Raw genomic sequence first — 10,827 nt, forward strand, 5'->3', positions numbered from 1 at the left:
ATTTATATATATTTACCAATGGAAAGAACTTGGTGGCTAAGGGAAGAGTAGATGATGTGTGAGTCCCATATTTTCTTTGCTCTATTGGCATCTCATTGATAACACAGATTCTGCAATGGGAATTATTTTTTATGAAATGTCACTAGACTTTGCTTATTGAATGCTAGTGGTGTTCTAGGAAGTAGCCAGAGTTGATGGTTATAAATCTATGCAAGAAACTTAATGCAAGTACACTTATGGAGTAATTGACTATCTTGTCTAATTTAAAGATGTATGAGATTAACTGAAAAGTGTTCAACAAGCTGTAAAGCATTGTAAAATGTTAGGTTTTGTGAAATAATATGGAAATTATTTTAAAAGCTTGGTTGTATTTTTTTCTATATGATAAACTCAGATAATTTCTGTTTAGATACATGTGCATCATTGAAAAATACATACAATTAGAACACTCATTTAGAAAAGAATATTGAAAGAGATCTTAAATTTAATTAATAGGAAATATTTATAAAATTAAATCATCAAATTTCAGATCTCATTCAATTCAATGATTTATAAATTAAAAATATCAATCTATACTAGGTATAGCAAATAAATGACAATTATTCCCCACTTGTTGCATGACAGAGGGGAAGAAAAAGCTCCTAGATGATCCCAGTATTACCGCAGAATAAAAATATACCCAAATATAGAAGATTATTTAGGCAATGAAGAAAAGTTAGTCTCCAAGATATCCCCAGCAGATAAAGAAGGTGAGATTATAGAGAATTCAGTACCACGTACAGTGGCATATGTGTAGTTTATTATGCACTTCAAAGAATTAGAATACAATTGTATTGGCTTATTGTAAAGATGTCTTGAGTGGAATATATTCTGATTTAATTCATTTAAGCCACATCTAATATCTGACAGCAATACACTCTGGAGTTTTATAAATGAAAAAAATTAAAGAAACTAAAAAAATACAGCACTGAGCCTACTGCTTACTGGTGACTATTAGTATTGAATTGGCCATTGTTCTTAACAATTGTTCTTAAAAATTAGTTTTCTCGGGCCTGGAGAGATAGCACGGTGGTTAAGAACACTGACTGTTCTTGCAGAAGAGCTAGGTTTCGAATCCACACACCCACACAGCAGCTAACAACTGTCCTTAACTCCAGTTCCAAGGGATCTGACAGTCTCTTCTGTCTTCTGCAGGCATTACACGATGTGGGTGGACTTACCTACATGCAGGCAATACACACATACACATAAAAAATAAATTTTTAAAAATATTTAAAAAATTAGTTATCTGATAACTTGATGCTAACATGAGCAAAAAATACAAATACATTAATGACATTGTTGAAAATGAGAAGATATTGCTATCCTAATTGATTCATTAATTAATGCAATGAGAAAAATATTCTTATTTTACAAGCAGGCAAATTACAGAATTTTCCGTTCTAGCACTTCATTCTATATTTGCTGTGAGTATAAACATCATGATTTATATATCTGGATAAAGAATATGTTGTCTATAACCAATATGTGACAAGAGTTGACTTTTTATTATATAACAGATTATATAAGTGGATGACAACTGCATGTACACATATGCACACTTATACACACATATATACAGTATGGATTCAAATTCTTTCAAATTTATGCATATAGAGAGCTTTAACATTTTATGATATATGTGCCAAATTTTTGTGTGTATAAACACATATATGTGTTTTAATCATACACATATTCATAAAAGGTGGGGTTAAATGTTCAATTTACCAAGTAGCTTTTGATATTTTTTTCTAATTATTAAATGAATTGTGTCTGCAAGATCTGAGGGCTATAATTGTTATGTGGGCACACACACTTCAAAAAAGGACCACATACTGGTGAAGTTTCTCACTGCAACAAATTTCAGAATTCTCAAAATGCAGAGAAATGAGCATTTCATATTGCAGCTTAGTTTAATTGACATTATTTCTGCATATTAATGTGATTTCAGAATATTAAAACCCCTTTTATAACATTGAGTACAAAATTGCTAATTTTACTACCCATAGAATAGATCCTGATCCAATTCCATTTACCCTTAAAAATTAGATATTAGCACAAAGGTGGGGTTTGAACATGTGGCAGAGCCCAAGATCATTTTTGATCAGGCGACTGCTACCTATCAGTTTTGTACATATATGAGAATTTAAAAGTAGACACAGGAATACAGTGAATGTAAGTCATGTGGAACAGAGTCATGTAATATGAGTTTTTTGCAATGTTTCCTTGATGTGCGTCTTGCTGTACTAAAAATAACAAAAATATTATGCAGGTATGAGGGCATGCTTGGGTAATCTCAGAACTAAGGAACATGAGGCAGGAAAATTGTAATTTTGAGGCCATCTTAGACGAGACAGTGCCTCAAAAAGTAAAGTGAATAAGGCAAAAGAAAATTTGTAAGAAAATAGCATAAGAAGGAAATAATTCCCCAAATTCCTAACTACTCAGAAGACCATAGGCCCTGCACTGACTTCCTTCTCTCAGCTTTCTCAGCTGTGATGGTCACGTAGTCACCATGTCCAGTTTACACCTCTTCACAACTTATCACAGAAATTGGGTGAGGTTGTAAATGAACTCCAATGTTTCTTTCTAACTAATTGGATTTTCTATGAAATATAATGATACATTATTCTATGTATAAGCAGTTACATTAAGGTTCCAAACACTCTTCATGCAATATGTAAGATCACCCTTCTTACAAACTGAATTGCCAGAGGTAGGCAATGCTTCTGCCAAAAGGCACATCTTTAAAAGAGAAACTTGAAGTCCAAAATAATTGTAATTTACCCAAGAAATCACATGAACTAAATGTTAGAGATGAAAAAAAATAATCATCATCATTTTTGCCCATCATCTTTTTATTATCATAGAATTTTAAGAAATGGCTTTCTGGTTTTGGTAGATAAGTAGTAAATTGAAATTCATTTCAAAATTAAACTTTGCATTTGAACTAAGCTTCAGTTCCTTCAAAGTCTATTTGATTTTTATTCATCTACTAAAACATGCAAATCAGTTTGATGATATTAAATTTTGTTTCAAAGTATCGGGAAAATAGAAAATTATTATTTCAAACAAACTGGTATTTTATTGCTATTTTCCATTTCTAGTTATCTATATGAGGTAGTTCCTTGAATGGAAATATCACAGCAATAAGTCTGAAAGGGAGAACAGTTGTGTTGAGTGTTACCTTTCTGTAGGTTCATGTATTTTGGATCCTTAGTTCAGAGACTTTGTGTAACAAATTTCAGGCAGCCATCCATGTTTTAAAGTAAAGGTTCAAACAAAAAGAATGAAAATAGAAGGAAAATAAAATAGAGAAGGGTAAATTTATGAAGCTGAGCTGTAAACAGACAAGGTCACTGTAGGTGCTCTGGGGCAGCTGCTAACCCACAAGTGGCACTTGTAAAGAACCTATGTACCTGTATTAAGAAAAGATCCAAGGAGATTACAAAGTCAGATAAGGACACTTGCATCTCCAATCCCATGGATTATTATCAGCCAGTTTGAATGAATAATCAAAAAATCACCAAGCACACAGGGTAAACAACCATGAAGGAGATGATTAAAGAAATTCTTGAGAACTTAAACTATAATAATTGTCAGAAACACAAAGGTTACAAATTTAATGTGTAAAAGATAAAAGAAAGATTAAAACAGGAAGAACTCATTTGGTACTGGGCTTTATTTGCAAAATAAACACATAGAATAGTTTAGAATGAATTTAGTTTTGTATATTTAAAAAACAATGGAAAGATAACACATGAGACTTTAAAATGAAAAGTGCATGGGGGGTACAAACTTGTGGGAAGAGGAGTTGAGGGAGAGGAGTGTGTTAGGGAGAGGAAGGTTACACAATACAATGTAGGAACTAAAATGTCATAGCAAAACTTTTATTTGCATAGCAGTTTAATAATTAAATTTAAAATGCAACGGAGATTCCATCAAGTACATTAGCATACAGCAAAACAAGTTGGATGGAATTACCACCTTGAATGCCCTATGGATGAGAAAAATAATCTATAAGAACATGAGAAACATGGATAAAAACAGTTCACTAACTTGACCTCAGTCATGTTTTAGTGTCTTCTTTTATTCCCATCTGTGTGTTTTAAATTGGCTTGAGTTGTCTTATGAATCTAACTTTACAATAAAATATATAGCAGTCATACTGCACAGTTTGAAACTTATCCATTTAACAAATATTATTATGAATGTATGAAACTTTGATTTTGGAAAAGCCATGTTTTTGCTGTCTCCAAGAAACACGTGTCACCATAAAAACAATAGACTCCATCTTAGGGTAAAAGGCTGGAGAAAGATATTTAAAAGGCATTCTAAACAAATGGCAAAAAGAAATAAGCAGGTGTAGCTGTTTTGAAGTCTGATAAAACAGACTTAAAATGAAACAGGTCAGAAGAGGAAAGGAAGAACAATTCATACCCATTAAAGGAAAAGTCCAATTTCTTCAACTGTGACAAGAACATTACAATCCTGTACATATATATGCATCAAGCACAGGGACACCTATTTCATTAAAAAATACTATTAGATATAAAACTAAAGATTAATCATAACACAGTGATGGTGAATTACTTCAGGTCATCAAGGGAAAAAACAAAGACACTCATGAATTAAATGATATCATAAATCAAATGGACTTAGAGATATCTACAGGACATTCTGCCCAAATACTGAAAAAAATACACATTTTCTCAGCAGCCTATGGGAGTTTCTCCAAAACTGACCATGTATTAAGACCTAAGGAGGAAAGTCTCAATAAATATGGGGAGATTGAAATAACATCCTGGATTCTATCTAATCACAGAGGAATAAAAATGTATATCAACCTCAATAGAAAAGCTGAAAATATGGAAACCAAAAAACAAAATGCCAAGAATTGAATGAAAATGAAAACAGCATATTGAAATCTAAGGAGCACAGTGAAGGAAGTCCTAAAAAGAAACTTTACAGCACTAGTGCCTACATCAAAAAGCCCAGGCATAGTGGCATACACCTTTATTACCACCACTCTGGAAGAGAAGGCAGCTGGATCTCTATGAGATGGAGTTTACCCTGGTCTAACATCATACTAATCACTGCATGATGAACATGAAGGCCTTGGAAAATCAAGCACCAAATCACCCAAAGTGAGTAGATGGAAAGATATAAACAAAATCAGTGCTGAAATTAGTGACGTTTTATTGTAGAAAAGAATACAATAATTAATGAAATAAAGAGTTTGATTGTTTGAAAAAAATTAACAAGGTTGGCAAACCTTTATGCAAATTAACAAAAGAAGAGAGGACCCAAATTAAAATCTAAGGTAAAAAGGGTAACATTACAACAGATACTGAGGAAATTTAGAAAATCATGTCTGTACTTTCAAACTCTATATTTCACTGAATTGGAAAATCTTTAAAAAATAGATGAATGTCTAGATATTTGTGGCCTACCAAAGTTAAATCAAGATGAAATAAATAATTTAAACAAATCCATAACAATCAATGTGATAGAAGCAATAATTTAAAAGCCCCCAAACAGAAGAGCCCAGGACTATAGAGTTTCAGTGCAGAATTCCACCAGAACTTCAAAGAAGAATTAATACTTATACTCCTTAAATTCATCTGTAAAATAGAAAAATCAGGAACATTTCCAAATTCTTTCTACAAAAACCTTTATTACTGTGATACCAAGACCAAAACCACCACAACAGAATGTTTAGGCCAAACTCCCTGATAAACACAGAAATTTCTCAGCAAAATATTTGCAAAGTGAATTCAAGCACACTTCAAAAACATCATCTGCCGTGATCAATGTGACAGGGATGGTTCAGCAAATGTAATTCAACCAATGTAATCTACCACATAAATAACCCCTGGGACATGATTGTCTCAGAAGCAGAAAAGATCTTTGACAAAATCCAATGTCCATTCATGATAAAAGTCAAGGAGAATCTAAGGACACAAGGGACTTAACATAATAAAGGCAATATACAACAAGCTCACAGCAAACATCATATAAATGGAGAAAACATTCAAAGAATTTCTACTGAAATCCAGGATAAGCAAGATTGTTCACTATATCCTTATTGAATAAAGTGTTTGGTAATTTAGCAAATGCAAAAAGAGAAGTGACAGAGATAAAGGAGATATAAATTGGAAAAAAGTCAAATTATCTTTATATGGAGATGATATGGCTCAATATATAAAAGACCCTAAAGATTCCACCAGAAAACTTCTACAGCTGATAGACACATTCAGCAGCATAGCAGGATACAAAATTAAAATGCAACATTGAGTAACCTTCTTATAGACCAACAACAAACATACTGAGAAAGACACCAGGGAAACAATTCCATTTATGATAGAGTCAAAAATAAATAACTTGGAATAAATGTCATGAAGGTAGTAACAGCCTTATATAATGAGAATTTTAAGACATCCAAGAATGAAATTAGATAACAAAAGCTATAACTTCCATACTCATGGATCAATAAGATAGATATTGTGAAAATGACTGTCCAACTAGAAGTAATAAAATCAATGAGTTGCAGTAATCACTGCAATCCAAATTATACTCCAACACAATTCTTCAAAGAAATTGAGAAAAAAGTCTTAAATTTCATATGGGAACGCACAAAAAAGTAAGGTAGTCCAAACAGTACTGAATAATAGAAAGCTGGATTCATCACCATTCCTGCTTTCAAATTATATTACATAACTATTGTAACAATAAAAAACAAAACAAAACATGGCAATGGATTAAAAAGAGACAAAATGACCAATAAAATACAATTGAGGACCAAGATTTAAGTCCAGGCAAACACAGCCACTTGACTTTTGACAAAAGGGCCTAACACATTGGATCAAAGACAGCTTCTTAAACAAAAGGTGAAGCTGAAATTGTGTAGCTATTTGGAGAAGAATGAACTAAATTGTTATTGGTCCCCATGCACAAAACTGAAGTTCAAATGGATTGAGAACTTCAACATAATATCTGATTCTCTGAATCTGACTGGGGAGAAAATAGGTAATACATTGAAACTTACAGGCAAAGAAAATAATTTATGAACAGGATCTTAATGGAAGAGGTATTAGACTAACAATTGACAAAAATGACCTCATGAAATTGAAAATCTTCTGTACAGCAAAAGACAACATTATTCAAGTGATGAGACAGGCTGCAATATGAGAGAATATCCTCATTTGTTACAGCTATGAAATAATGTTGGTATCTGCAATATACAAAGAATTCAAAAAAACAGAAAAAAAGTCAACAGCCAAATTAGAAAAACAGAACAAGGAAATAGAGAGACCTCAAAAAATGAAATGTTAATGACTGACAAATTATTCTTTAACTGTTTAATATCACTGTCCATTAGGTGAATGCAAATTGAAACTACTCTGAGATTTTATCTTAACCCTGGCGGAATGGTTAAGTTCCAAACAACAACGAAAAATATGACAAATTCTGGGTAGATGTAGTAAATGGAGCACACTTATTCCCTGCTATTTGAATTATGAAAACTTGTGTAGTCACTATGGAAATCAGTGTGAATATTCTGTAGAATATCCAGCTATACTAGACTTGGGCATATATCCAAAGGACTCTATAACCTGTATAAGATACTTGCTCAGCCATGTTCGTTGCAATTTTATTTACAAGAGCCAGTTAATGAAAATAACCTAGATGTACATCAATTGATGAGTGGATAATGAAAGGAAGGTACATTTACTCAATGGAAAATTATTCAGCGCTTAAGAAAAAGCAAACTACAAATTTCCCAGGTAAATGGATGAGGCTGAGAGCAATCATCCTGAGTGAGAAAATCTAGACCCAGTAAGACAAACATCACATGTTATCTCTCATACGTGGATGTTAGCTTGAATCTTTTAGGTATGTGTGCTTCAACTGGAAAATCCATGGAAGTCATCAAACTAGTAAGGAACAATGGGGTGGTGTGACTTCCTGGGAGGGAAGATAGAATGCAGTGTTAGAAAGCATGAGAGGAGAATAATGGGATATGAAGAATTAAATGTGGTGGGGAATGAAAGGCAGAGAAGAGGAAGGAGAATAAGGAGGCTAATGAACACTAAAGGCCTTTTGAAACAGTCATATGAAAATCCACTATTGTAGATATTTCTTAAAATATATGCATATATTTATAAAAAAAAAAAAAAAACTCTAAATGGACGTATCCTATAATGGGGAGTCAATGACCCTACCAGATAGCACAGGCTAGCAAATAAAAAGACCACTACTAGAAACGGGCTCCCTCTTCAAGACCTGTTGACCTCAGAGGTTCCATAGATGCTTAAACAATAGAGGCATAGCAATTGCTATTCCTTGCCCTCTACAACTTGATGGTAAAATGCTAATGCTTCACTGCTACATATGTGAGTTTTAGAGCAAACATGGAGAAAGCAAGCTGGTACTGATCTTGAAGCTTCCTAGCCTTCACAGTATTGGAAGGTACTATGTAAGCTACTGTAAGAAAAAAGGAATCATCAACCATACTTAGCCATGAACTTTGAAAGATTAATAATGACTGGCACAGCAAGATTTGCCCAGTGGTGCAATTGTGGCACAATTGTTGTGGGACTAGAAATAAAACACTTTTGAATTGGATTTAAAGCCCATTTTATAATACCTGGCATTGTTATCAGGGCTGAGAACCTTGGCTGGAGTGGTCACAGGTTTAGATGTGAAATTACTGTTATTCTGATACATGAACATAGCATTAAACTCTGTCTTTATTGTTATACTCAGATTAATACATCTCTTAACTCTCAACGTAGAAGATTTTGTCAGCAGATAGCCATTAACACAGAGATTCACAGTCACTTTTCAGAAAATAATAGACTATAGAATTTATAGACTGCTCAGCCCAAAATGGGACACCTATATAACACTCTGGCCTCCCAAGGCTCAAAAATCATTTTGGAAAATGGGGCTAAAAGAATGAAAGAGACAGAGGTGGTGGTTGATGAATACAAGGAAACCATGTGCCAGACACAAGTGGACAATAACACTTGTGAACCCACAGCACTTTTGAGAGCAAGAACAAGAACTTCACAATCCTTAACTAGAGAAAAACTAATTATGGATGGGGTATTGGGCAAGAAGTCTCTGTCCTAGCTTAGGAGCTATTGGCAACTGACAGTGCTGGGAGAGGGAAAGGGAGAGTCATTTTTCTTTAAGAGTGTGACAACAGGGGCTGGAGGGATGGCTAAGTGGTTAAGAATACTGACTGTTCTTGCAGAAGATCTGGGTTCAAATCCCAGCACCCAAATGGCAGCTAACAACCGTCCATAACTCCAGCTCCAGGGGATCCGACATCCTCTGTGGGCATTGCACAACATGGGTGCACTTTCCTACATGTAGGCATAACACTAATACATGAATATGACCAAATTACACTGAATGACATTCTCAATAATCAATAAAAATATTAAAAATAAAAACATGTCATACCTATGAGAAATGAAAGTAATGTGCAAGCAGTGTGGACTTTGACTAAGATAGTTAAATTCAAGTTCTATATTACATCATTTTTCCCCATATGTTTTGAATGATATCATCTTTTGAAATAGAAGTTCAAGGCGAAACTCTCTTTTTATTCTCTAATGGAAGAGAGGCTTATTTACACAGAAAAGATACAAGAAAATAAGCATACAGTAGCACACTTCAAATTCTTTTCTGCTTTTCTAAGTACACTCTTTCCATCTCATGCATATTGTTAATTTGCTCTATAGACAGAAAGGATGGCCAGTTAAGTTTGGGTCAATGCTAGCACTCAGGTGACAGAAATATTAGTCTCTAATTCAGATGTATACCACCTGCAGGTGATCTTAGATCTTGGATTGTAAATTTCATAAGAATACCAAAGCTGTGTTCATAATTTCACAGTTTAGTAAATTGTAAGAGAGAGAGAGAAAGAAAGAGAAAGAGATATTTCTCTTGTTCTTGATCAAGGTGAAGACTGCTATAATTTTTTTTGAACAACAGAGGAATGAGGTGTGAAGAAGATAACATCCGGACTTGTTCTCTTATAACAGGACCATGATTCACCACATGCTTCAGCATTTGTACTAGAATCATCTTTTTCTCAAATCAAATGGGAAAATAAAGACATAATAAGAGTGAGACTCCTAGTCGGTGCAGCAGTACAGTAAGCTTTGACATAGATTTAATCCATACCACGTGTATTTCATGGTTTATATTATTGCATGTTTTCTGAGGCTATGAATTGCTACCAGAATTTCGCCAAGAGAAAATTTTAAACTCAAAAGGGTTTGACAAGTTCCCTGGTTGGTATTCAATTAATATGAAATGATAGGGAACTTGAACAAGGCAGTGTCCATTTGCTTATCATTATTACTATCAGTCATAATTTGAAGCTTAATATCATGATGATGAAAAATTTTACCTATCAACAAGTGATCATTGCAGATGTAGGTAAGTACAATAAATTAAATTTTTTTCTACAGATTAATATGCGGTTAGAAGAGAAAATGTCTTTTTTAAACGATTATATTTTATGCTCTACTATGTTTCAGTGACAAAACAGAGTAATACATGATTGTATTGTTTTAATTTCTTTTTAATTGACCCAATATAAATGAACAAATTAATGTTACCTACCAAATTGCATGCATCAAAATAGTTTAATGAAAGAATTTTCAATGTTTCATCATAAAATAATTATAAATATTTGCATTATGGATATGGTATCTACATCAATTTGGTCATTGTACAGTATGAGCACAACATTGTGTTCCTTAAATA

This window comes from Nannospalax galili, unplaced genomic scaffold (assembly GCF_000622305.1).
Source record: "Nannospalax galili isolate Female #2095 unplaced genomic scaffold, S.galili_v1.0 scaffold298, whole genome shotgun sequence".
Taxonomy (NCBI): domain Eukaryota; kingdom Metazoa; phylum Chordata; class Mammalia; order Rodentia; family Spalacidae; genus Nannospalax; species Nannospalax galili.